This window comes from Ursus americanus, chromosome 9 (assembly GCF_024610735.1).
Source record: "Ursus americanus isolate L20-20 chromosome 9, mUrsAme1.1.p, whole genome shotgun sequence".
NCBI classification, from domain to species: Eukaryota; Metazoa; Chordata; class Mammalia; order Carnivora; family Ursidae; genus Ursus; species Ursus americanus.
In genome coordinates, this window is record NC_142135.1 from 47,571,958 (window position 1) to 47,596,113 (window position 24,156).

Below are 24,156 nucleotides of genomic sequence, written 5' to 3' on the forward strand. Positions count from 1 at the left end.
TTAATGACTGCGCCACCCAGGCGCCCCCAAACAATCCATTTTTTAAATTTTAAGTTTCTAAGTAAACTTTGGAAAATCATGGCAAAAAAAAAAAAGTTTTAAAGGTCTTTTTTTTCTTTTGGTAAAGGAAAGTTTGTTTTATTTTTGCTTTTGTGTTTAGTTTTGATATTTAAAAGTAAAATTGGAACAGAGCTGAGGAAAAGAAAGGAGGGGAAAAAAAGGCCATAAAAGATAGCCTAGAAAAAGTCAGAATGTCCATCCCCCACCATCCCCACTCTCACCAGCACAGGTAACCTAGCACTGGGAAAGGAAGGGATTTGAAGGTCAGGTGTCCACTTCGGTCTTGGGGAATAGAACGCCTTGACTGGATACTGTTGATAGAGGGAAGGAGGTTCCAAACGTCTGTTATCTCATAACAAATTATCATGAAACTTCAACGGCTTTAAACCAATCATTGTTATCTCTCACAGTTTCTGCAAATCAGGAATTCAAGAAGGTTTTGGACGGGTGCTCCTGGCTCAGGATCCTCCCATTTAGTTGCAGTCAGACGGTGACTTGCGTGGTAGGTTGTGGAAGCTGGGGCTGGCCAGGCATCTGTCTCTCTCTTCTTGCAGTCTTGAGCCTCCCTTTCCGGGTCTCTGCTCCATACGTGCTAGTTTGGGCTTCCTCATGGTATGGTGGCCCCGGGTCAGTCAGCTGCCTTCCACGGCAGCTCAGAACTCCGAAGGCAAGTGGGCAGAAGTGCAGGCTATTTTTATGACCTAGCTCAGAAGTCACATAGCATCATTCCCACCACACTCTACCAGTTGAGGTGGTTACAAAGTCCTGCCCAGGCTCAAGGGGAGAGAACATAGACCCACCTGGCCGATTAGTGAGAGGATGTCCAAACCCCATTGTAAGAAGAGCATGTGAGTTGGGAGATACGGCCAGTGGTTATCTTTGGAAAATGCAATCTGCCACAGGAGAGAGCAACAGAGCTGCAGGCCCTCGGATAAGTTTTGTGGCATCTGAGAGTAGAGAGAACTTGCACCTCACTTCCCGTTTGGGACCTGAGAGGCAGTAAGCCCCTCTCAGCTCTCTGCCTTATCACAGCAAATGCAGTAGCAGTGGGGTCAAAGATAACAAGTGTAGTTACAGGAAGAACCCCCCTCCCCCCGCCCGGCCCTGAGGTAGCCCTTTCAGGCCTCCTGCCTGTAGTGGGGAATTGAAAGAGCTGAATTTTCATATGCTCCTCAAAAGATGGGAAAATATGCCAAGAGGAGAGAGCTTGGGTGCAAGAGAGACTTCACTTTATAAAGGGGCACATGGTTGTGAAGAGGAAATGACTTTCTCTACAGGAAGGCAGTGCCACCCTTAAGCTAGAAACAGATAAGGTCACGGCCATCTTCAGGAAGCTTAGTGTGCTGGGGGGGGGGAGGGGTGAAGTTTGAGAAGCAGGTGTATCAGAAGTTCAAGCCTTGAGAATGGTATCATCCCCTTCAGCAGATGCCACTGTGGCAGACAAGCCACGGCTACCCCACCCCAAATCTGAAGCTCTCTTCATACCTGGGAATTTACATGACATTCCCAGCAGAAGGAAAGAGGAAGAAAAAGTCCTGAATTGATCAAGTTTGTCTGGAAGTGGCCAGATTAGGTTTTCTGCCATCAGCCTAAATGGGAGTTCAATGTATAACATTTATCTTGAGTGTTAGAAAAATAAAGAATGTGGGGCGCCTGGGTGGCACAGCGGTTAAAGCATCTGCCTTCGGCTCAGGGCGTGGTCCTGGCGTTACGGGATCGAGCCCCACATCAGGCTCTTCTGCTATGAGCCTGCTTCTTTCTCTCCCGCTCCCCTGCTTGTTGCTTGTGTTCCCTCTCTCGCTGGCTGTCTCTATCTCTGTCGAATAAATAAATAAAATCTTTAAAAAAAAAAAATTAAAATAAAGAATGTTACCAATTTTGCTTTCTTATCTGGGGTCTTGGTTTGCAAAAATCATATCCACTATGTAACTATTCCCTTATCAATGGATACTTAAGTTGCTTCCAATTTTTCACCTTAGAAATTATGCTGCAATGACAGCTTATATATATTTATTTGTACACATGTCTATTTCTCTAAAAAAGATACCTAGAAGTAAATATTCAGTAAATTCCTTGTGCTTTTCGACAAAGATCTTTCCCACTCAACCATTTGCCTAAAAATTTATCGTGTTACTAGGATGTGAGCCACTTGAAAGCAGGAGTTTTATTTGTTGTGTCTGTTTTTCTGCACAACAAATGTTTGTTGAACAAATAATTTGCATTTAGGTATCAAATAACCCTATGCTTTCTTGCAACGTTTATCTTTGAGATAATTTCACGAGCCACTTTTTCTCAAGACAGTTTCCTATTTCCCGAATAAAACTCATGCCACAGCAGTCTGGTGAGCCAGCTGAGGAAGTTTGAGTAGAAATTGGAGTAGGAAGCGGGTCAGGAATCCTTGCTCAAGAATATCCGGTCCATCACCAAGGAAGCAGCAATTTTTTACAGAGGAATTGCTGCAGGTTTGGCTTTCTAATAAACACCCTCAGTGGGTAGCCCCCGGGTCTCCCCCATTCGTCACCATCAATACATTTGGCAGGAGTCATCACTGATAACTTAAACAGGGATTGGCAGGAACAAATATGGTCCATTTTAATTGAGATTCAGAGAAATAAGGAGGCCAGAAGAGAAGAAGGGACACCAAGGATATAAACCCCAATTTTACGTTGCCTGAGATAAGAGGTGACACAGTTCATCGTTACAGAACTTCAGTTACTTGACAGATTTCATCTGCCAATATCATTTATTCTCTAGTCTCAAGTTTTAGCTTGCCCATCTGTCAGTGCAGGTAAAATAAATTCACCTGATAAATGCTATACCCAATTCTCCTTGATGTATAAACTTACTTCATTATTAGATGTCAGTAAGAGTTAACTAATTCCATGATGCTGTCATTGAACTGTTCAGGTTTCACTTCTTTTTTTTGATCCAGGCCAATCTAGGGGAATGGAGCGGTGTTCCTCTCTCAGTCATGAAATAGCATTATAGTAGAAATTGAGCTTTAAAAATCTTGAACAAATGACTGTAACAAAGCAAGGAAAGTGCAGACCAGGATTTTTCTCTAAGGAATATTAAAAATCTAGGTAACTCTTTCAATGAGTCTGAGATTTAAACTTTGAACTAAATAGAATTATGGAATAGATAAACCTTGGAGGAAAAAGAGGTGGGAGGGAAAAATAGATCGTAAAAGTACCCTCAAGGCTGTTCTTGAGACTCTTATGATTACAGAATGTATTGTGTTCTGTTTCTTTAAGTCAGTAAGTATAACAATGGTTTTGTACATATAGTCTCAGAGAAAAAAATGCAAGAAGTCTACATGAAAACTTAAATTGTTTTTCATTCTTATTTATTTCACTTTGTCAATTGACTAATCAACAGAGGATGAGTCTATTACAGTTCCCTGCCAGGCTAGTAATTCAATTTTTTTCTGGGTTTGTATTATGTGTGTGTTTCTAGCAAGGGAGGCTTTTAGCATTGCAAAAGGGTATTGACAATGCCAAGACCTGATCAGACTGAACAGACCTAGACACAGGGCTCATTCTCAGACAATCGTCAGCTCTCAGTTTAGATGCCTTCAATAGCTTTCGTATTGTGTGTATTGAGCACTCACTACGTGCTTTGTACCCTACATGTGCCATCGTATTCAGTCCTCATCACAATTTTATGACAGGGACACCAATATGAACCCCATTTTAGAGTGGGGGAAATTGAGGCATGATGTGCTATAGTCACATACCCTTAGCTCTTACACTGTATGTATAGAATTAAAATACAGGTAGCCTGGCCCCAAGGCCAGTGCTGAACCAGGGTATGATTAATTCTAGTCCAGGTTATAGGCCTTGCTACATGCCCTTGTCATTCCTAGGGCTTCCCTCATCATTGCACTTTTAACTCTGCGCTGTGGTTGCCTGTTTCAATGCCTGTCGCTCACGCTAGATTGCAAGGAACTTGAAGACATGAATATGTTTTAGTCACAGTTACATTCCCAGTGCCTACCTAGCACAGCACCTGCCATATAATACATGAGCAATAAACACTTTGAACCAATAATTTTCCTTCTAATGATAGTAATAGTGAAGAGCCTTGAAAACCAGACTATCTGGGCTCAAATCTTGGCACTGGTACTTGCTGGGTGATTATGGGCAAATCATTAATCTCTCGTACCTGTTCACTCAGGGATAATAACAGCGCCTGCTTTGCAGAGCTGCACAGATTAAGTGTCAGAAGTAGAGAGCTTCAGCAGTGCCTGGCACATAGGAAACAATGTAATGAGAAAGCCTCCTCACAGGTGTGTTTCCTGAATGAAGAAGGCAGTTCACCAACATAAAAGAAATTCTAAAATTCCATTACTAAGGGTCTATTAAGATTCAAAAGGAGATCACATGTTAATAAATGAAAGAGAAGAATGACATCTTATGTAACTGATGAATATTTTTCACAGTTTAGCTCTAGCAAAATTTTACATACTTGACAAATACTTTTTGCTACTCCTTGGGCTTTAGAATCATGAATAGTGACGTCAGAAAAAAACTACTTCTAAATCTCCAAGTATTACCACGGTGCCTCCTTGGGGTATGACTTCTGACAGTGCCTCCCCGAAGGGATCATAAGAATCACCAGGGAGCCTTTTAAAAATGCATATATCCTGGCCTTACTCCCAAAGCGTCTGATTCTTCAGAACTGAGAGTTCGCATCTGGGGATTTGTTGTGTTGGTTTTCTTCTTTTTAACCTGAGAGTCACTGATTTAAAAGAGTTCTACACCACAGAGTTACATTATTCTTTCCTTCCCCTGTTTTGAGGAATGCCAGGGAAAATGAGGCCAAGCTGTGAGATCATCTGGCCACTGACCCTGTCCTGGGTTGTATTTGTAATGTCACTTTTCCCCTGTGCAAGGATTCCCAGCCAACCACACTGAGCCCCTTCTGCTGAGGATCAACAAATACTGAAAAGATTTTAAATGCCATATCAAAAACATATTAGGAAACCAATATTTAATTGTGTACTTGATTAAAACTGTGGTTGAGATTATTGACTAAAAAAAAAAAAAGACATGTTTTGGTAAACACTGTAGCTTTTTAAGCAATTAAAACAGTTAAATTATTAATTTCCACTAAATAACAAAAGATACAGATGTTATTGAGTTGGTCTCAGACATCAGCTTATTTTATTTTCTTACATTAATTCACTTGCTCATCATAACCCTGTGACGTAGGCATTATTTTCCATTTTGTTGATTAGGAAACCAACATTCAAGGCAGTTGAATAACTTGCTCCAGGGCCCGTAGGAAGGAGCGCTTACGTTCGGGTCCAGATTTCTGATTCCACATCCAGAGGGAAACATTTCTCCCCTCTTCAGTGAAAATACATTGCACTCGAATTTTTTCTAATGAATTATCAATTTTTCATAACATTTTTGGTAACCTTACTTTTTAGTAGACAGTCTTTTTTGTTCGAATCGCTCCACGGCCCCCACAGTGAGTAGGCAGTGAAAACTGGCAGCACAGTCCAGAGTCTGCTTTAGTCAAACATCAGTCCTCTTGTAAAAGTCCTTGGAAAAGAAAAAAATGTCTTTAACACTTTGCCAAGTAGTAGAGAGGAGGCTGGCTTGAAGGTTATATGAGCTTTCTTCCCACAGTTCAGAACATTCTCCTTCACAGCTTCAAACACCATCACATGTGTTTTTCTCTTGTTTGAGCACTTTTAATACCATGCAGATGAATTTTTCCCCAGAAGATGCATCAAACTGCTGAGTAGCTCTCCAGGGAGCCTTCGGTTACGTGAGACCTGGCATTTTGGGTTAAGTGGCCTTCTCACCTGACTCAGGACGCTGCCACCAGAAAGGGGAACATTTCCATTATCTGACCAGCAGCTTCTCTCCTGCCAGGCCCTGCTCCCCCTCCCCTGCTTCAGCTTTTTTGTTCATTAAATACACATGAAGAACTTACAACCTTACCTCACACAAAAAAAGCACTCAGTGAATTTTAATTATCACTATAGTTACTGTTATCATAAAGACTCATTTTGGGACCTAATAATCTAGAACTCTCTAGTGTTCTAGGATATTTACTGCTCGATTCACACTGTAATAAGGTTTAACACAGGTTTAAACAAAGAAACAGACTTTTAGGGTTAGAGAGTCCTACATCTACCAAGTATAGCAAAACATTTTGTGTCTCGGTTTTCTTGTATTTAAAAAATTCAAATGTGGGGCGCCTGGGTGGCTCAGTCATTGAGCATCTGCCTTCGGCTCAGGGGTCATCCGGATCCCTGGGATCGAGCCCCGCATCAGCCTCCTCCTCTGGGAGCCTGCTTCTTCCTCTCCCACTCCCCCTGCTTGTGTTCACTATCTCGCTGCCTGTCTTTCTCTCTGTCAAATAAATAGATAAAATCTTAAAAAAAAATTTAAATGTAATTCATAATCCTATAATTCACAATACCTAGGTATCATTCATATAGCTATTCTCAGGATTAAATAAAAAGAAGTATTTAAGGGCCCTGGAACATAGGTTACAGGTATCTGATACATACATTGAAATAAATATCAATTCCATTACCGGGTTATGCAAATATAAATGCTTAGTATTGACTTTAAAAGAGAGGAAATATAAAGGTTAGAGCATATGGAACTTTTTGATGAATCCTGTAGATGGGAGGGCAAGAAGAAATTAATAGGCATTTTATTAAAAGCAAGCCAAATGGAAGGACTTTTACAATCTCTTATGAAATTTGAGATTATTTTCTAGATATTTAATAACAATTTAAAGAGTGAGTGTTTTATGGATATTAGTGACATCAAAATTATGAACGCTGAATGCTGGGAAAAACAATATAAAGACTTTCAGCTGTGATGCCTCAGGACGTACACCTGGAGAGTGGGGAAGACATCCTCCCTCAATACAACACAAGAATGTGAAAAGGGGCACAGGACACTAAAGAGAGGGGTGGCCAAAGAGATATTCTTAGAAATATCATACTAACCCATGATGCAATAAACATATTAAGAAAAAGTCATTTTGAGGGGCGCCTGGGTGGCACAGCGGTTAAGCGTCTGCCTTCGGCTCAGGGCGTGATCCCGGCGTTATGGGATCGAGCCCCACATCAGGCTCCTCCGCTATGAGCCTGCTTCTTCCTCTCCCACTCCCCCTGCTTGTGTTCCCTCTCTCGCTGGCTGTCTCTATCTCTGTCGAATAAATAAATAAAATCTTAAAAAAAAAAAAAGAAAGAAAGGAAGAAAAAGTCATTTTGTGAATGGGATAGAATTATCTAATGAACTGAACCAATGCACTTACGTACGTGATTAAGCTAAAAGTAGAGGCTTTAAATCTGAGTTTGAATAGAAAGAGAAATAATCATGACAAGGCTTTCCCGTGCTGTCACTGAGGGTCAGGGGGTGACAACATGCTGGAAAGGTGGTGACTGACAGCTTTAACTGCCAACCTGTTCCATTCCCATGCCTCAGTCTTCTCTTACCCCCACCACTCCCTCTATTCCATTTCCATGCTTACCCTTTCTTTCAAGATGAGTACAACCAAGCAGACTAGGACAATACTACCTTGTTCTCTTACACATGGGGGCAGCCTCAAACCTGCCAGCCACAATAATGGGGTGACTTTTCTAGTTAATAGATAAACCTAGGCAATTAATCAATAAATATTTTCTGTCTTCCAAGAAGTTTAAGGACTAGAACTCATGGAGATAGCAAAGAAATACCATTCCATTGACTCCATGATGCTCTCAGTTATAAAGAACATTATAATTTTACGTCAACTGAGATAGGAGAAACACTTCCAAATAACCGATGAAACAATGCCATACTGATTGCATGAATGCATGAGCTGATCATACCAATTCTCATTGCATTGAATTTTCTTTCATATTTTGGGAGGAAATTGGCAATGTCTCCTTCTTCGATCGCCTTGCTTGGCATATGATAAACAGTTCTTTGGCCCACATTTTGGTACAAAATATAACCAAGCTTCAACCACTTGTCACCCTCTTCCTTTCCTAGGCCATTTAAAAGGCTTAATTGTTGCTCTGCAAGAAAATATGAAATTGTAGTCATCACTCCAATCACTAATATCTATTTCACTGCCATTAAATTTATACCCTACTTCTTTATTTCTGTCCATTTCTACCTTTAAATAATTTCTATTTTATCACTGAACTATGACATAATCTTTCTATAGACATTTTAAGTGACAATTAAATTAAACATGTGTATTATTAATCATGCTCATAACTCAGCTGATGTGATAATATCATCAGGAGCTACAACCAAGTTCACCCATGTGAACCCAAGTTCACCAATGACAACTCTGTCACAACAGTCATGGTAACAACCTGTCGATTGTAAGACACATCCTGCTTTCAGTGATGTTAAAACATAGGGAAAGGACTGTCACAGACAATAAAATACTCTAGGTCTTCAAAGCAGAAAGATAATACTTAGTATTGTTTCAGTTTCCTTCCACAGGGAAAGATGAAGACCCAGTTCTCCTTGCTATTAAACCCTGTGGTCCTATCCCTACATGCCAAAATATTGTACAGTAATGATTTTTTATTGTACGGTAAGGAAATCTGAGTCCTCCACCTTAATTCACAGCCATTCAAAGAGGTGTGGAAGGCTATAGCACAGTTCAAAAGACAACACACATTGACCATATAGACGTGAAAGCAGCAAGTAAAGAAGGGAGTGTATATCCAGCATCCAAACGCTCTCCACGCAGACCTCAGCCAGGCTGGCCCAGGGGCTGTCTCCCTTACAGTTCGCATAGAGGTGGATCTGCACGTATTTATGCTCAAACCATTTTCCCTGCCTCAAATAGTTTCACCTAGCCTCAAACCACCAGTAATTTAAAGGCTCAGCTCAAATTTTTGACAGAAATAATGAGATTTGAGGACTATGGGCTGATAAGAGGGCAGTCAGGAGCACTGGAAGAGAAGAGGTCTAGAGGGACTGAGAACTGACTGATGGACCCTTACTGACGTTATCAACCAGAGAACATTCGGCATTACGGGGGCAGCTCTGCAACTATCCATCTTCTTTTATCAAGCCCTACAACCTGTTTCTATAACTAGAGAACATCTTAAAGCTACACACCAAAGGTTGTACATATTCCTTAAATCTGAGCATAGTGTCTTGCGTGTCACGATTATCCAGAAAGATGTATAGATGGTATGTGTTTTGGGTCGTATTTTGTGTTCCTCCAAACAGTATGCTGAGGTCCTAACCTTACTCTATGGCCTTACTCGGGAAATAGGATCTTTACACAGGTAACCACGTTTAAATGAGGTCATTAGGGTGAACCCTAATCAAATATGACTGGTGTCATTGTAAAAAGGGGGATGTAGACACAGAAATAGACACACAGAGGAGAGATTGTGTGAAGACACACTAGGGAGCACTATGCGAAGACAGAGGTTAGAATGATGGGCATATCTACCTCCGAGGAGCGTCGAGGGTCGCTGGCGGACCCTCCAAACAAGGAAGAACAATGAAGGATTCTCTCAACGTTGTCAGAGGGAGCATGGCCCTGCTGATGCCTTGATTTCGGACAGACATCCAAAGCTGCGAGACAACACCTGGTTGTTGTTTTAAGCCGCCCAGTGTGTGGTACTTTGCTATGGCAGCCCTAGGAAACAGCTCAATACAACGTCTTTTACTTAGTGGATTCTTAAGGATGAGCAAATGCCAACACTTCATCATTTCCTCAAAATATTTTTAAACATAGGGAAAAGTGTGGAAAGGAAGAGTCAAAATACATCTATTTCTTTTTTATAGGCGACAAGAACTGCAATAGATAGCAACATTCTTGCCTGTGCTTAGTTTCCAATAGCTACCATAGGAAGTGTTGATGTCAATTTGGCTAAGTGGCTGTTTCCCACTGGAATGTGACCAAAACAAAAACAATGCTGGATCGCAGAAAGGATGTCAGGCTTTGCTCCAGTTTTTCCAAGGGAGAAAGTTGATAAGTATGGCAGTGGTTAAGGTGTAGTTTCAAAACTTCTTTGAAAGTTACTGTGCAAAAATCAGAATCACATAGTAAGTTCCAATGCTCCAGAATTCTGCATGTGGCCACCTGTTGGCCCTCTGGAAATCATTTTCTTTCTTCTTTCTTTCTTTCTTTCTTTCTTTCTTTCTTTCTTTCTTTCTTTCTTTCTTTCTTTCTTTCTTTCTTTCTTTTTTTAATTGAAGAGCCTGTGGCTGAAACCAAACACCAACATCTAAGGCTACTGGTTTTCTTCTTAAGGTAATTGTACACTATTATTTACTCCAACACTTTTAAAGTTTCTGAAATCAATCCAAAACTCATTAAACATTTCTATCCTTCAAAGAAACACAAAATCTGGGGCATAATAGTTTGCAAACCACACAATTTGCTACACTTAGAACACACCTAAATGTGAAGTTTCATTTTTACCTAAAGATAACCAATTTTTCCAGTGACTGTTTCAAGATCTATTGATTCATACACTCATTCTCTATAATTAACTGCTTAACTGAGCACCAGTTTCTTTTTTACAAGGAAATATTATCAGGGTGCCTGGGTGGCTCAGCCAGTTAAGTGTCTGATTCTTGGCTTTGACTCAGGTCATGATCTCAGGGCATGAGATCAAGCCCCGGGTGGAGCCCTGCACTGATGCTCCATCCGGGCTCCTGGATCCAGGCTCCAGAATCCTGACTCCCAGCTCTGCGCTCAGCAGAGAGTCTGCTTGAGATTCTTTCCTCTCCTGGGACCTACCCCTGCTCGCTGTGCTCTCTCCCTCTCTCTTTCAAATAAATAAATAAATAAATAAATAAATAAATAAATAAATAAAACCTTTTTTTAAAAAAGGAAAAAAAGGAAATATTATCATTCAAATATTTGTTAAGATCACATTTTAATCAGACTTCCTGAAAAGTATTCCAAGGTCAGACTTTATTTCCTGACATTTCAAAGTAGAAATGCATTTTAGTGTTACAGAATTGCTTGGAATAGAACCTCTATTTTTAAATTCTCTTATTTGAATTTTTGAGTGATCTAAAGCAACCTAAGAACTAATTCTCTATGAGGTTTAATAGAATGCTAAACAAAACTTAGTTTGTGTTTTAATCCTGATTAAAAACAAAGTGGCGGTCTGGCTCTAATTGTCTCGATTCAGAGCCCCTTTTGATTCCTCTGGGATTTGTCACTATGCAGGAAATTAGAGCTCTCCTTTTCTGTTCCGTTCTCACCTAAAAACTCTCCTGAACTGTTTTGGGTCGCTATTACCTTTGACCCCAAATGCTTTCTCCATTCAGCATATTTGCCGTTGTTCCACAAACCCCTTACGGTATGGAAGTCATCTAGGGGTCGTTCAATGTGGCTGAAAGGGAACAAAATATTCTGCAACGTAACAGATAGTAAGAAAGTCTTCTTCAACCAAAATTGCCCTTTTACCCCAAACAGCTCTTCTTGTAAAGTAACTGAAGCGATGTGTTGCTGCTTGGCCCTGTGTTTTCCTATAGCTCTAATAAATATTTCAGTGATGCTGAGGAACGGGGTGTGATTGCTCGCTTTCTTCTTATAAGCTAGTTCGCGGGTCCTCCTTCTATGCCAAATACCTTTCAGTGAATACTGCAAGATCTGTGCACAGATTTTCACTTGTTTCTCAAAGGATAATAAACCTCCCTGAGAGACCCCTCCATTTGGAAAGCCAATTTACCTGTACCATGTAAATATATAGTATTTTCTAAGTCACTGATTTGATTTTTAAAGGCCATTGGATGAGTTTGAATCTTTGTGATTTTTAAAGTCAATTAATTGCAAATTACTCAAATGTGTTCTGTTCTGAGACTGTTTCCACATTCATTATGATTGATTCTCCCTCTGAGTCAGGTTTGTACTTGCTCTGTTCCTACCAAAACCAACATTTTGGATTCAGTGAGTTTTCTTTCACCTTTTCTTCAGAAATTTCACTATGAAAGAATTGCCTACTCTGTCCCCAGGATTTAGATTCTGTGAGACTGTGTGTGACACATTGCTTACATTCATCTATCCAAATCAGGATTAAAGCTGAGATCTGAAACCCATATCCCAGTTCAAAATGTCCATTTTGCCCAGAAAAGCTAAGAGTCAGGGTCTCAGAGAGATTCTCACAAGGGAGGCAGGGGACTAGGAAATAGTGTGGCCTCAGGAAGGTCAAAGGGCTCTTTCTCCAGAGGTCTCAAGTTTTATTCCAACAATTGCGTGGACATGTAGGTAGAGTTAACTGAAATCGGAACACAAAAAAAAATTTTTTTTTTTTTTGCCGCTTACCCTTCCTTTATAAGTGCCTCTATATTCAAGCCTTCTGTAGGCTGACCATAAAGACAAAAATTAACAAACAAATGCATACCGATTTGTATCCAGCCCATCTCTTATCTGAGAGGCTTCGCTGGTTAGCTACATTGTTTAGAATTTGAGGTTCTATGGGTGACTTTTCGTGAAGTATTTCTGTGGCCACGTGAACTATGATGTAACTTTTGCTTTGAAAAGGATCCAGGACAAACCGTCAGCAGTCATAATTATGGCCCAGAACCCTGGGGACTGCATCACTGCTGATCCACACATTGGAACAGAGGGAGAGCTGTTTTGTGAGGAGAATTTGACACTGCTTCCTGTTGGTGGGTATTTCTGTTGCCCACCTTTCTGCTGCATTTCTGTGGGGTGGCCATTCCTATCAGGCATTTTTCTTGGTAAGAGAACTTTACCCCCACTGTCTGCCTCTTGCTCAATAATCAGTGACCCATCTGAACTTCAGGTTCTTGGCAGAAACGACAACTCCAACCTTCTCTGTACAACTCCTCAATAAAAGCCTCATTACGAGAGCTAGTACTTACGAAGAAATGCCTGACAGACATATACCCAATTCTCCAGTTATTCTAAATGTTTTCTCCAGACTAAAACAGAAGATAAAAATAAAAACAACCAATTCTTGAGTGCTTATTTCATGTCACTGTGCTAAGACAGTTACCTAATTGTGTGTTTATAGCGATGTCATATATAATTGTTAATATCATCATTTTACAGAAGAGGCATAGCTAGGATATGAACTAGTATTTGTTTCAACGTATCTGACCCCAAAGTGGGTCCCTTTATCATCATAGTAAAGTGTTCTTTATCAAAACACCAAATGCTAAAATTGGGTTGTTTTGGACCGTTATGAATTATTTTTACTTAACTGCAAAACTGTCAATGTTGATGATGGTTATTACATAGATGAGGACCCATCAGAAATTATCCCAAGGCTTCTTGGTCAAAAAAGGTTGAGATTTCTTTGAATAACTAGTTTTGTTTTATCTCAAGGACACCGAAGTCTATGTACTTGCTCCTGTTTCCTTCTTTGCTTTGGTCACTAGGAAGCACAGAGACAACTGTTGCCAACCTCTAGCAACTATGCATATGCATTTCCGTACACGAATCTTACCACAGAGTTATTATTTTCCTGCCTGTATTTTGCCTTTGCCCTAATTTCTCTCATTTACTTATTTCAGTTACTTTTTATTATATGTATTTTTAAATTTAAATTCAATGAATTAACATATAGTGTTTTATTATTGTATGAATTTTTTAAGCTTACTCAAATCCTTGATGAAAATAGGTAAAGTATATTAAATGCAATATAGTCATTGTGATTCTAATCAATTTATTTGGTAAGAATCTATTAAGTGCGTATTGTGCCAGAACTATCGTAGGTACTACATGTTTACTGAAACCTCCAAAATAAAAACAGCAACATAATCATATATTATCCTGGTGTTTGAAATCTAACTTCCTATTCGACTTCTTATTCAACTGGCCAAGCAGTGTCTAGCCAAAAATATAAAACTAGGACTCACAGGAACATACTGACTCTAGTATTCTGCTTTCTTGTACTATAATACTCAACGAAATTTTAATCTATCTGTTAACTATATTGAATATCATCAGTTTGAATCGTTTAATGCATGAAGCGTGTAGATCAGCCTCAACCAAAACATATTCACAAACACAGCGGCAGTAGTGCAAAGCACCGGTAGTTTCTTCAACATCATTAGGGATATTAATGAATCCTCAAACTACTTTTTTCTCATCTGATTAATATGACAGCCCTTTAGGCCTGAGAAGGTGAACGAATTATACTTTATATAACCCTTTTCATTAGACAAAGATGAAATGCAGTAACAGAACCCAAACACTAGCCAGAGTTGCCTGTTATGACTACTAATCCAATTCTACAGAGAAAAGAAGAAACAAACTAAGAGATCAGTCAGGATTACCCACAACAGACATGTTTAATTCCGTTTTGTTATCCTCTGAGTTTATCTCACTCATTGAGTGCTCTGGCCACTTTTGAGAAGGTGAATTAATTATTAAGCAATTTCTGTAAAGCTACTTAAGTCAGCTTTTTCTTTCCACCCCAAGAGTAATGATGCAAGCAAATGCATTCACAGAATAAGATGCAATTAAAGCTTCAATTGATTTCAATTATTGACTATATTTCAGCTGAATTAGCAGTTTAGGATTCATTTTCCCATCTAACTTTAATTTTCTACATGAAGGAGAGATAGATGTTTTAAACTTGACTATTTACTTGTAAAGCATGCATTTTAATGTTTTGTTTTAACACAACAGCAACATTATCCACTGTTTTTCTATTAATAGAGACCATTCCAACTAATATGCTTATTGATTTCTCATAGTTATTTCCAGAGATGATTGATACTTGATTCTGTCAAGGCAAAACAAAGTTCCTAAAAGATCCTGAATTGTTGCTCTTTGAACATGTGTTCAACTGTTTCTTAAATGTTCTGGCTGTATCTCTGGTTGCCTGGTATAACAATTTAAAAATTAGGTGAGCTACATATTTATATCAAGAAAAAACCTGAGATACACTTACAAGAGAAACTCAATTAAAAATCTTTTTACTGAGGGGTACTGGGTGGCACAGTCGGTTGAGTGTGCACTCTTGTTCGGCTCAGGTCATGATCTCAGGGTTGTGAGATCGAGCCCCTCACTGGCTCTGTGCTCAGCTCAGAGTCTGCTTGGGTTTCTCTCTCCCTTTCCCTCTGCCCCTCCCCACTTTGTACTCTCTCTCTCTCAAATCTTTAAAAAATATATTTACTGATGTGCAGAATTCTGTATGAGAGTCATTGAATATTAAATTATGACCCTGCTTAAATTCTACTCAAGATAGATTGACCTTTCAAACAAAAGAATTTCCTTGCATGAATCATTTGTGCAACTCTGATCAATGTTAATGACAAATGAAAATTAAGATAAGTATTATAATCACAGTGTATATATATGACATTTAGAGTGTTTTCTGTTATGAGTCACAGACAACCCTTCCAAAAGTGGCTTAAACAGTAACAGGTGATTGAATCAATCACCAGGTGCTGGTGGCTTCCCCTTTTCTAGTCCATGCTGTGTCCTCTATATTTTGGCTTTATCTTCAGATGGCTCCCTTCACAGAGGCAAAATGGTTCATACATTCCAGATGTCACATTGGCAAATGCAGTATTCAGGAAGCGATCTTTTTTTTGTTGTTGTTGTTGTTACCCTTTGAAAAGCAAGCAATCCTTTCCTTAACAAGAACTCTCATCTCATTAGAATGAATCCGGCCATGTGCCCATTGAGAATCAAGCCCTGTGAACAGAGAAATGCCATGTCCTGATTGGCCTATGCCTGGGTGCCTTAGCCAATCGTTGTGGTGAGGGGGGTTGGATTGACCCGATTGGCTCTGACCAATCAGGGCTCCCCACCGGACCTGATAAGAGAGTAATTCCTACGCAGAGCGCAGGCTACTGCGCAGAGCAGGAGCAGAACAGGTGCGGGGCTGACCCTCAGGTGATCACTTTCAGAGTTCTTTTGTTCTTTTATTCACAGGGCAGGAATGGGGGCACAATTCGAAACCCAAGCATACACAAGAGCAGTTTTTAAAAATTGTTGTAGATAGAAGCCTAAAAATTGATAAGTCTCAATTTCCAATTTGTGAGACTTTACCCAATTCTGAAACACTGAAATTTGCTTGAATTCTAGGTCAAAGTAAATGTGACTTTTCATAGTATTTTCTCACTTTTTTTTTTTAAGATTCTATTTATTTATTTAGAGAGAGAGCATGGGGGGGGTAGCAGAGGGAAAGAGAGAATCTTAAGCAGACTCCTTGCTGAGTGCTGAGCGTGGAGCCTGATGCGGCTGGATCTGACAACCCTGAGATCATGACCTGGGCCTAAATCATGAGTCCAAGGCTTAACTGACAGAGCCACCTAGGTGCCCCAGTATTTTCCCACTGTTTTTAAGAGAAATTTTGCACACAAGACTTTATTGCAACTGGCCCTTAGGCTGCCCGTTATTCCAGAAAACTCAGCAGGCATGAGGGTTCGCACCTGCCTCACAGTTTTCGTGAGGCAGCTGCTTCTCAGTGATGTCATTGTGTGAGAATCCAAAGGCAAAGAAGCTGCTAAGTGAGCTAGAGTCTTCTCCCTGGCTCAGAGTCAGGTAATACATCCTTGTCACCAGCTCGGAAACAAAGAGACTGGTAAACTAGCAACTCCCTGTCTTGTGCAGTGCTAGAAAATAGAAGCAGATACATAGAAGCATGCATCTGAACAAATAAGTCTGGCCTCATGAGTCCATACAGGCAGATTACTTCTTTTTTGTTGTTCTTTTTTCCTTTTTATTTATTTATTTTTTTATAATAATTTTTTATTATGTTATATTAGTCACCATACAGTACATCCCTAGTTTTTGGTGTAAAGTTCCATGATTCATTACTTGCGTATAACACCCAGTGCACCATGCGATATGTGCCCTCCTTAATACCCATCACCGGCCTATCCCAATTCCCCACCCTCCACCCCTCTGAAGCCCTCAGTCTGGTTCCCAGAGTCCATAGTCTCTTGTGGTTCATTCCCCCTTCTGTTTACCCCCCCCTTCATTCTTCCCTTCCTTCTCCTACAGATCTCCCTGCTATTTCTTATGTCCGATAAATGAGTAAAACCATATGATGATTGTCTTTCTCTGCTTGACTTATTTCACTTAGCATAATCTTCTTCAGTCCGGTCCATGTTGTTGCAAATACTGGGTAATCGTTCTTTCTGATGGCTGAATAATATTCCATTGTATATATGGACCACATCTTCTTAATCCAGTCATCTGTTGAAGGGCATCTCGGCTCCTTCCATGATTTAGCTACTGTGGACAATACTGCTATGAACATTGGGGTGCGTATGGTCCTTCTCTTCACTACATCTGTATCTTTGGGGTAAATACCCAGTAGTGCAATTGCTGGATCATAGGGTAGCTCTATTTTTAACTTTTTGAGGGACCTCCACACTGTTTTCCAAAGTGGCTGTACCAACTTGCATTCCCACCAACAGTGTAAGAGGGATCCCCTTTCTCCACATCCTCTCCAACATTTGTTGTTTCTTGCCTTGTCAATTTTTGCCTTTCTAACTGGCATAAGGCGGTATCTCAATGTGGTTTTGATTTGAATTTCCCTGATGGCTGATGATTTTGAACATTTTTTCATGTATCCATTAGCCATTTGTATGTCTTCATTGGAAAAGTGTTCATATCTTCTGCCCATTTTTTGATTTGATTAGTTGTTTCTCATGTATTGAATTTGAGAAGTTCTTTGTAGATCTTGGATACCAGGCAGATTACTTCTGATACAGAAACATAGTCAACTGTACCACTAGACATTATCATTGAATTTTCCTTCTTTCAATTATTGTTAGAAAAGACTGTAATAGTATGTAAGCATCTAGTGAAGGAATTCTCCTGAAAGGAAAAAGATGTCTTAACCTAACCAAACTAGTCAATTTGGAAATTTAGGAATAGTAGTCATTACCTATTAGTGTGAGGAGTTATTCTTTTAAGACAATAGAATTCACAGTGTTCTACTTAGAACTTTTCGTTTTAAGTCTCTTAAAATTGAGTCTCTAATAAATCCTGTCAGCTTCACAAAAAAATCATCACACCCAACTAATCCAAGGCTTTTCAGTAGCCAGGGGGCAAGTCTGTTAGTACCTAGAGAAAGTCAGAGAAGTAATCCGTTTTGTCTTAGGCAAAGTTTTAGACTCTGTCCTACTTGGCATATACTGTAATAATCTGCTTCTAAAGTTCCACTGGCTGGAGAATGGAATCTGTCAATTCATTAATTTAGTCAGTCAACAAGCATTCTTTTACACTTACTGCATGCCAGACATAGTGCTTGGTGCAGTCTGAGTTTCCAACATTACCACCAGCAGCACCAACTGAAGGTTGCAAGAAAAGGGAGTGAGGAATAGAGGAAATTAGGGGAGGCAAGTAGGGAGAAGGAAGATAGAAAGAGAAGAAGGATAGTATAAGGGAAAGGGGGAAATAAGGAAAAAGGGGAGAAGATTTATCCTTTGATGGCCAGTTAATGTCAGTACCTGGCTTCTGTCGGGCCATGCTCTTGTTTAGTGAGAATGAGGGGAGAAAAAGGCAGAAGCAAAATGAGGAGAGAAAACTCTGCCCAAGAGCTCTCTACCTTCCCCACTCAGTCAGCCTCAGTGCCGTTCTTAATCTTCACACCACCCCGGGGGCGCCTGGGTGGCTCAGTTGGTTAAACATCTGCCTTCAGCTCAGGTAGTGATCTCGGGGCCCTGGGATCGAGCCTTGCACCGGGCTCTCTGCTCAGGGAGGAGTCTGCTTCTCCCTCTCCCTCTGTGCACTCTCTTTCTCTCTCTCTCAAGTAAATAAATAAAATCTTAAAAAAAAAAATCTTCACACCATCCCACCACCAACCCTATAGTCAGTGGCAGGTCTCTAGCCCTGCTTTCTTGATCCCAGAATGTTGGAGACAACTCTAGTGCCTTGAAACCACTAAGGATAAAACAGAAGATGTGATCTTGGCTCCTAGGATGTAACTCTGAATGAATATTCTGCTAACAGAAACTCTATTACTACCTACAGTAGTTCTGTAGAATTAATTTTTTGAATTCATGGACTCATGCATTGAGAACCCACTATTGTTAGCCACTCTTCTAGGCTGTGGGAAGCAATGATTACGTACTAGCAGGGGGACACATATAATATACAAAGAAATCAACGAGAAAGTATCAAGTGGTAGATATTTGGAGCTATACAACAAATTAAAACAGGGTAACAGAATAGAATGACTAGGTTGGCTAATTTACACTGGGTGTCAGAAAAGATCTAATAGTTAAGGTGAGCCTACTAGACAGGGCCCAGTGACATTTTTCTGAACGTCTGAAAGACAAGAAGGAACCAGTCTTGCTAAAATCAGAAAGAACAGCATCTAAGTGAGAAAACGAGTGGCAATGCTCTAAGGTGGGAACAAATCTGACTTATTCAAGGATTACAAGAAAGGCCTGTGTGACTGGGGCACAGAGGGTGAGGGGAGAGTGGCATGATGTGAGGTGTGAGAGGAAGCAGAGGGTGCAGCACAAAAGGCCATGTGGGAGGGTAAGGGGCTTGCATTTTACTCCTGGGGTAACAGGAAGTCACTGTGTTGGCAACACACTGGCATTGTATGCTGCTAGTATCATCAGAACATATTGCAAATTTATTCCATATTGCAAAACTATTCCATGTTAAATAAGTTTGTGGACTTTTCTGGGATCCAAACCACCATGAGAAAGATTACATCCACGAGAAAATGCTTTCTGAATTCCAGACAAAACACGGAGTTCCAGCACAATCTCTTCTGACCTGATCCATTTGTAACCTGGCTGGGGATCTTCCCTTGGCTTGGGCATTGTCCCAATATTACATCACTGTTTACTTTTATTCTTGTTGAAAAAAATTGGAAAATGGACAATTATAGACTATTTGAATCTTCTAGGCCTCAAAGAGAATCTGGTTTATCATTTCTCTCTTTTCCAATGTATATAGAATCTTGCCACTGGTAGAATACATTTGAGAGTGGTCATTCACATTAACTAGTGCTGGGTCTACAAGTCTTCACTCTTGTTTAATTGCTTTAAAATGTTTTCTGACAAAAAGAGAAAAAATAATTCATACCATCTTCTCCACAGTTTTAATTAAGATGACTTCCACCTTGAATTTTTTCATAAACCTTTTGACTTAAAAAGCAGTAGAAATAAATCATCTCCACTTCAAAAATTTCATTAGTAAACAAAATGGGAAATACAATTATATATTTAGTTATTTGTGAAAATTATTCTCTGATGTTCAGTTACTTTATTTGGGGCAATCTATCTCATTTTTTAGAATTAAGAGATCACTCTAGTATATGTCATGGGCCACATCAATAATTTTAAAACAAATTGGGACTTACATAAATATATAAATGTAAAATGGTGTTCTTCAAAAATCTTACCATGTGAATCCCACAGACCCACAAATCCAAATTGATCAAGTGACTTAACAAAATTAAAATGTGATTTTCCAATTATGAGTACTCACCACACAGAATACTACCATAACACTTTCAAAAAACGTTATATTCTGGAAACTTCACACAAACTCAAAATCAGAGAAAATAAGATAGTGGATTCCCATATACACACCACTCAGCTTCAATAATTATTAACATTTTGTCCATTTTGCTTTACTATCCAGCCCTACTTCTGACAAGTTTAAGAGCTGAAAAAAATTATATGCATAAACTGGTAATTATTTTGATGTTACCTGTAAGATCACTCTCATTTCTAACACTATTTACCTTTTTATAGTTTCCTTATTTTTATCACAAGTATTAGATCTAGATTTCTTAAGTAAAAATTTAGGTCAATTTAAGTAAAAATGTACCATATTTTTTTTCACAGCATCACATCTTTGAGTGCCTTGTGGGAATTCAGTAAGAGATAAGTACTAGTTGTTTTGATGTTTCCAGATTTTCTATTTCAGAACCATAGTGGTAAGAGGTTGGGGGTGGGGAGCAGCTGGTGGCAAATGAGCAAAGGAGTAAGATAATGTTGATAAGGACAAAAACTTCAGGAACTACTTTATTGCTTGGTGATACTTGATGAATTTAGACTGAATGACGTTAATGATAGGAGAGTTAATCTCAGGATCCAGGAATTATAAAAGAATAAAATTCTTCATGGGCTTGTGCCTAATGAATAATCTTAGATTTGTTTCACCTACTATAGACTCCAGCCTTACCAATCTCCGTATCTACAGCCATTCTTCTATTTAAGGTTTTTATTTCCCCCATGCATTTCTGTGACTGCCCCCTCCTGACTCTCCTTAACTCCTATGTTTTCCACTTTACCTACCTGCAGTCAGAGAAATATTTCAAAAATTCAAAAATGAACATGTTGGAATTCTCCAGGGGCTCCTCACTGACTTCAGATAAGGCTATCTCTTTAGTAGGAGAACTTAGGAGAATATTTTAAACCTGACTCCAGCTTGCCTCTCTGCCACCATAGTATTTTGAACTCGTTGCATGAGCTAGGATGACTGGCCAATGCGTCTCTTCCTGGTGAAAACTAACTTCCCACCGTCTATTTTTCTTCAAATTGTCCTCTCATTTAGAGTCCTGAGCTTCCATGAAGTGTTCCTCCCCTGCTCCCATAGCACTAACCGGGTGATGTTGTAAAGTCTGTTGACATCTTCATTTCCCAACCAGACAAAAATTCCCCGACGTCAGCGACCATGCTTTGCTCATCGCTGCGTCCTCAGTGTGTTTCCCATTGCTCAGCACATACTAAGTGTTTAGTAAGTATTTGTTCTGGAAATGGCTGAGGGAATGAATGAAAAATACACAATTCTCCTTTTTTTTTAGTAAAAGGATTCTGCCAGAAAAAAAATAAAAGAATCATCATTTGAAGTGTAATTGGCTATAATAAACCATGGTAGAAAATGACTTCTAGTCAAGTATAAAATTCTAGAGCTATTTGCATAAATCTTTTAATAGTTTTCCTATATTCTTAATTTTTAAACCTATTTTCTTAAGTAGGTGTATTCTAGATCCACAATCTTAAAATATTATTATTCATTGTTATCAAATCCACATTAACAACACGCCTCAGTGGGGTTTCAATGGCACATTTTCACGTGAACGACATGTGGGTCCTCCACCTTCGCACCCCGCATGGGTTACTATACTTTATTAACAGCAACCTGAATAGCTTTATGTTCCCTAAGAGACTCCAAGGGGATTAGAATGGATGAGAAGAAGCTGAGTCTATTTTCCTTCTCAAGAAAACAAGTTAGACATTCCCCCAGAAACTGAGAAGCACAGGTTACTTAGGTTTTTGATGGGACTTATTGATTTATTTGTGTTATATTTCAGTTTTTTATTGCAACTTTAAGCCATTTGTATTCTATGCACTCAAATCCTTCAGAAACAGATGGAACATAAATTTAAAATAAATAGAAGTATAATTTAATCTATATATAACTACAGAATTGTCAACACTTATGCCACATAATATGTTGGTCTATTTGTTTTATGTTTATGAAATCAAATAATTGATTTTAACCTATAGGATGAATTTAAACCTTTTTACCTTATTACCTTATGGAGAATGTGCCTGACCGCTTCATTTAAATAGCTCTGATCTTAATGCAGTGTATAATAGAGAAAAGAAATGAAGAATTATGCCCCTTTTAAGTGCCTGGGGAACATACAGTCCTTTCAAATACATTTACGAATAATTTGTCTAAAAGGTTGTAATTCAAGCTACAATTTATTTTTACTTTCAGCTTTTGCTATCATTTTTTTTATATTGGTTCTTCTGCTAAAAAAAAAAGTTTGTGTCTGTCTCTAACAATATGTATTTTTAATGAAGCTATAGACGAACTCTCAGCTTTAAAGCACATAAAATGTTGTAAAGGTCCTCCAGTCTTATTTAAAAATAACAGGGAAAATTATGTGATTCAGATTCAGATTCAACAAACATTTATTGAAAAGCTACTATATGCCAACCATTCTGTCAAGTGATTTATCATGGTCTCTCATTTGATCTCCATAACAAGGTAGGAGGAAGAAGGTATTATTAACATCTCTATTTTACAGATGGGCAACTGAGACCCATGGAGATTGAGTTAATTACTTACTATTACACAAATAGAATGGAAAATGTCTCTAAACATTTGATACATGCTAGACATTCAGTAAATGCTTGCTGAACCTTGAAACAATACTGCCTTTTAAGACATACTGTTTCTTTTCAGCATTCTTAGATCCTACCATACGAAATGAGTAAACATGAGGCTTGACAAGCATTCTGGCTTATTTATGTGTTTATTTTGTAAGTAATCTGTTCTTTTATCTGAACAGAATATTGAACTGTATGCCATTTTTTAAAACTCTAAGCATGATTGAGGCCAAGCTTCTCAAATTATATGGCATTATTAACTCAACACATTTCTTTCCTTTATTATTGAGGTATCTAAGAGAAATTTTTTTCAGTGGAAGTAGTTTGAGATTTTTGTCAATCTAGAAAACCATCTCCTGTGTTTAATCAATGCTTATATGTACTAACATTGAAATTTTGGCTTTGCAAATGACAAACTGCTTTAAAGTCAAGTTTTATGCTTTCCTGATCATTTTCCCCCAGCACCAGATAGTGCCTTGTACATCAGAGAGATTCAATAAATACCAGATCAACAAAATAATGGATGAACAATTTCTACCTTGAATGTCACACACAAATAAAACCAGTAATTCTTCCCTGAAATGTTTCTTTGGGTTGATTCAATATGGCCAGTTAGGACAATGTTTAAACTCCATCATTTACTTGCTGTAGAAACTTGATCTAATCACACAACAACTCCAAGCCTCAGTTTTCTTCTTTTTTAAAACAGTAACAGTGAATTCTATTCACGGAGCAAACTGTTAAGTGATAAAGATAGTTCTTGAAGATGATACCTGATATGGGTTGGATCATGCCTTCCCCAGGGAAAGAAAAATCACATGTTTAAGCCCTAATCCCCATTACCTCAAAATGTGACTTTTTGGAGATAGGGTCTTTACAGAAGCAATCAAGTCAAAATGAAGTCATTAGCGTGGGCTCAAATCCAATATGACTGGTGTCCTTATAAAAAGGGGAAGTTTAGAAAAAGACACGCACAGGGAGAAGGAACACCATGTGAAGGCAGAGACTGAAGTGATGCTTCTGTGTAGCAAGGAATACCGAAGATCGCCAGCAA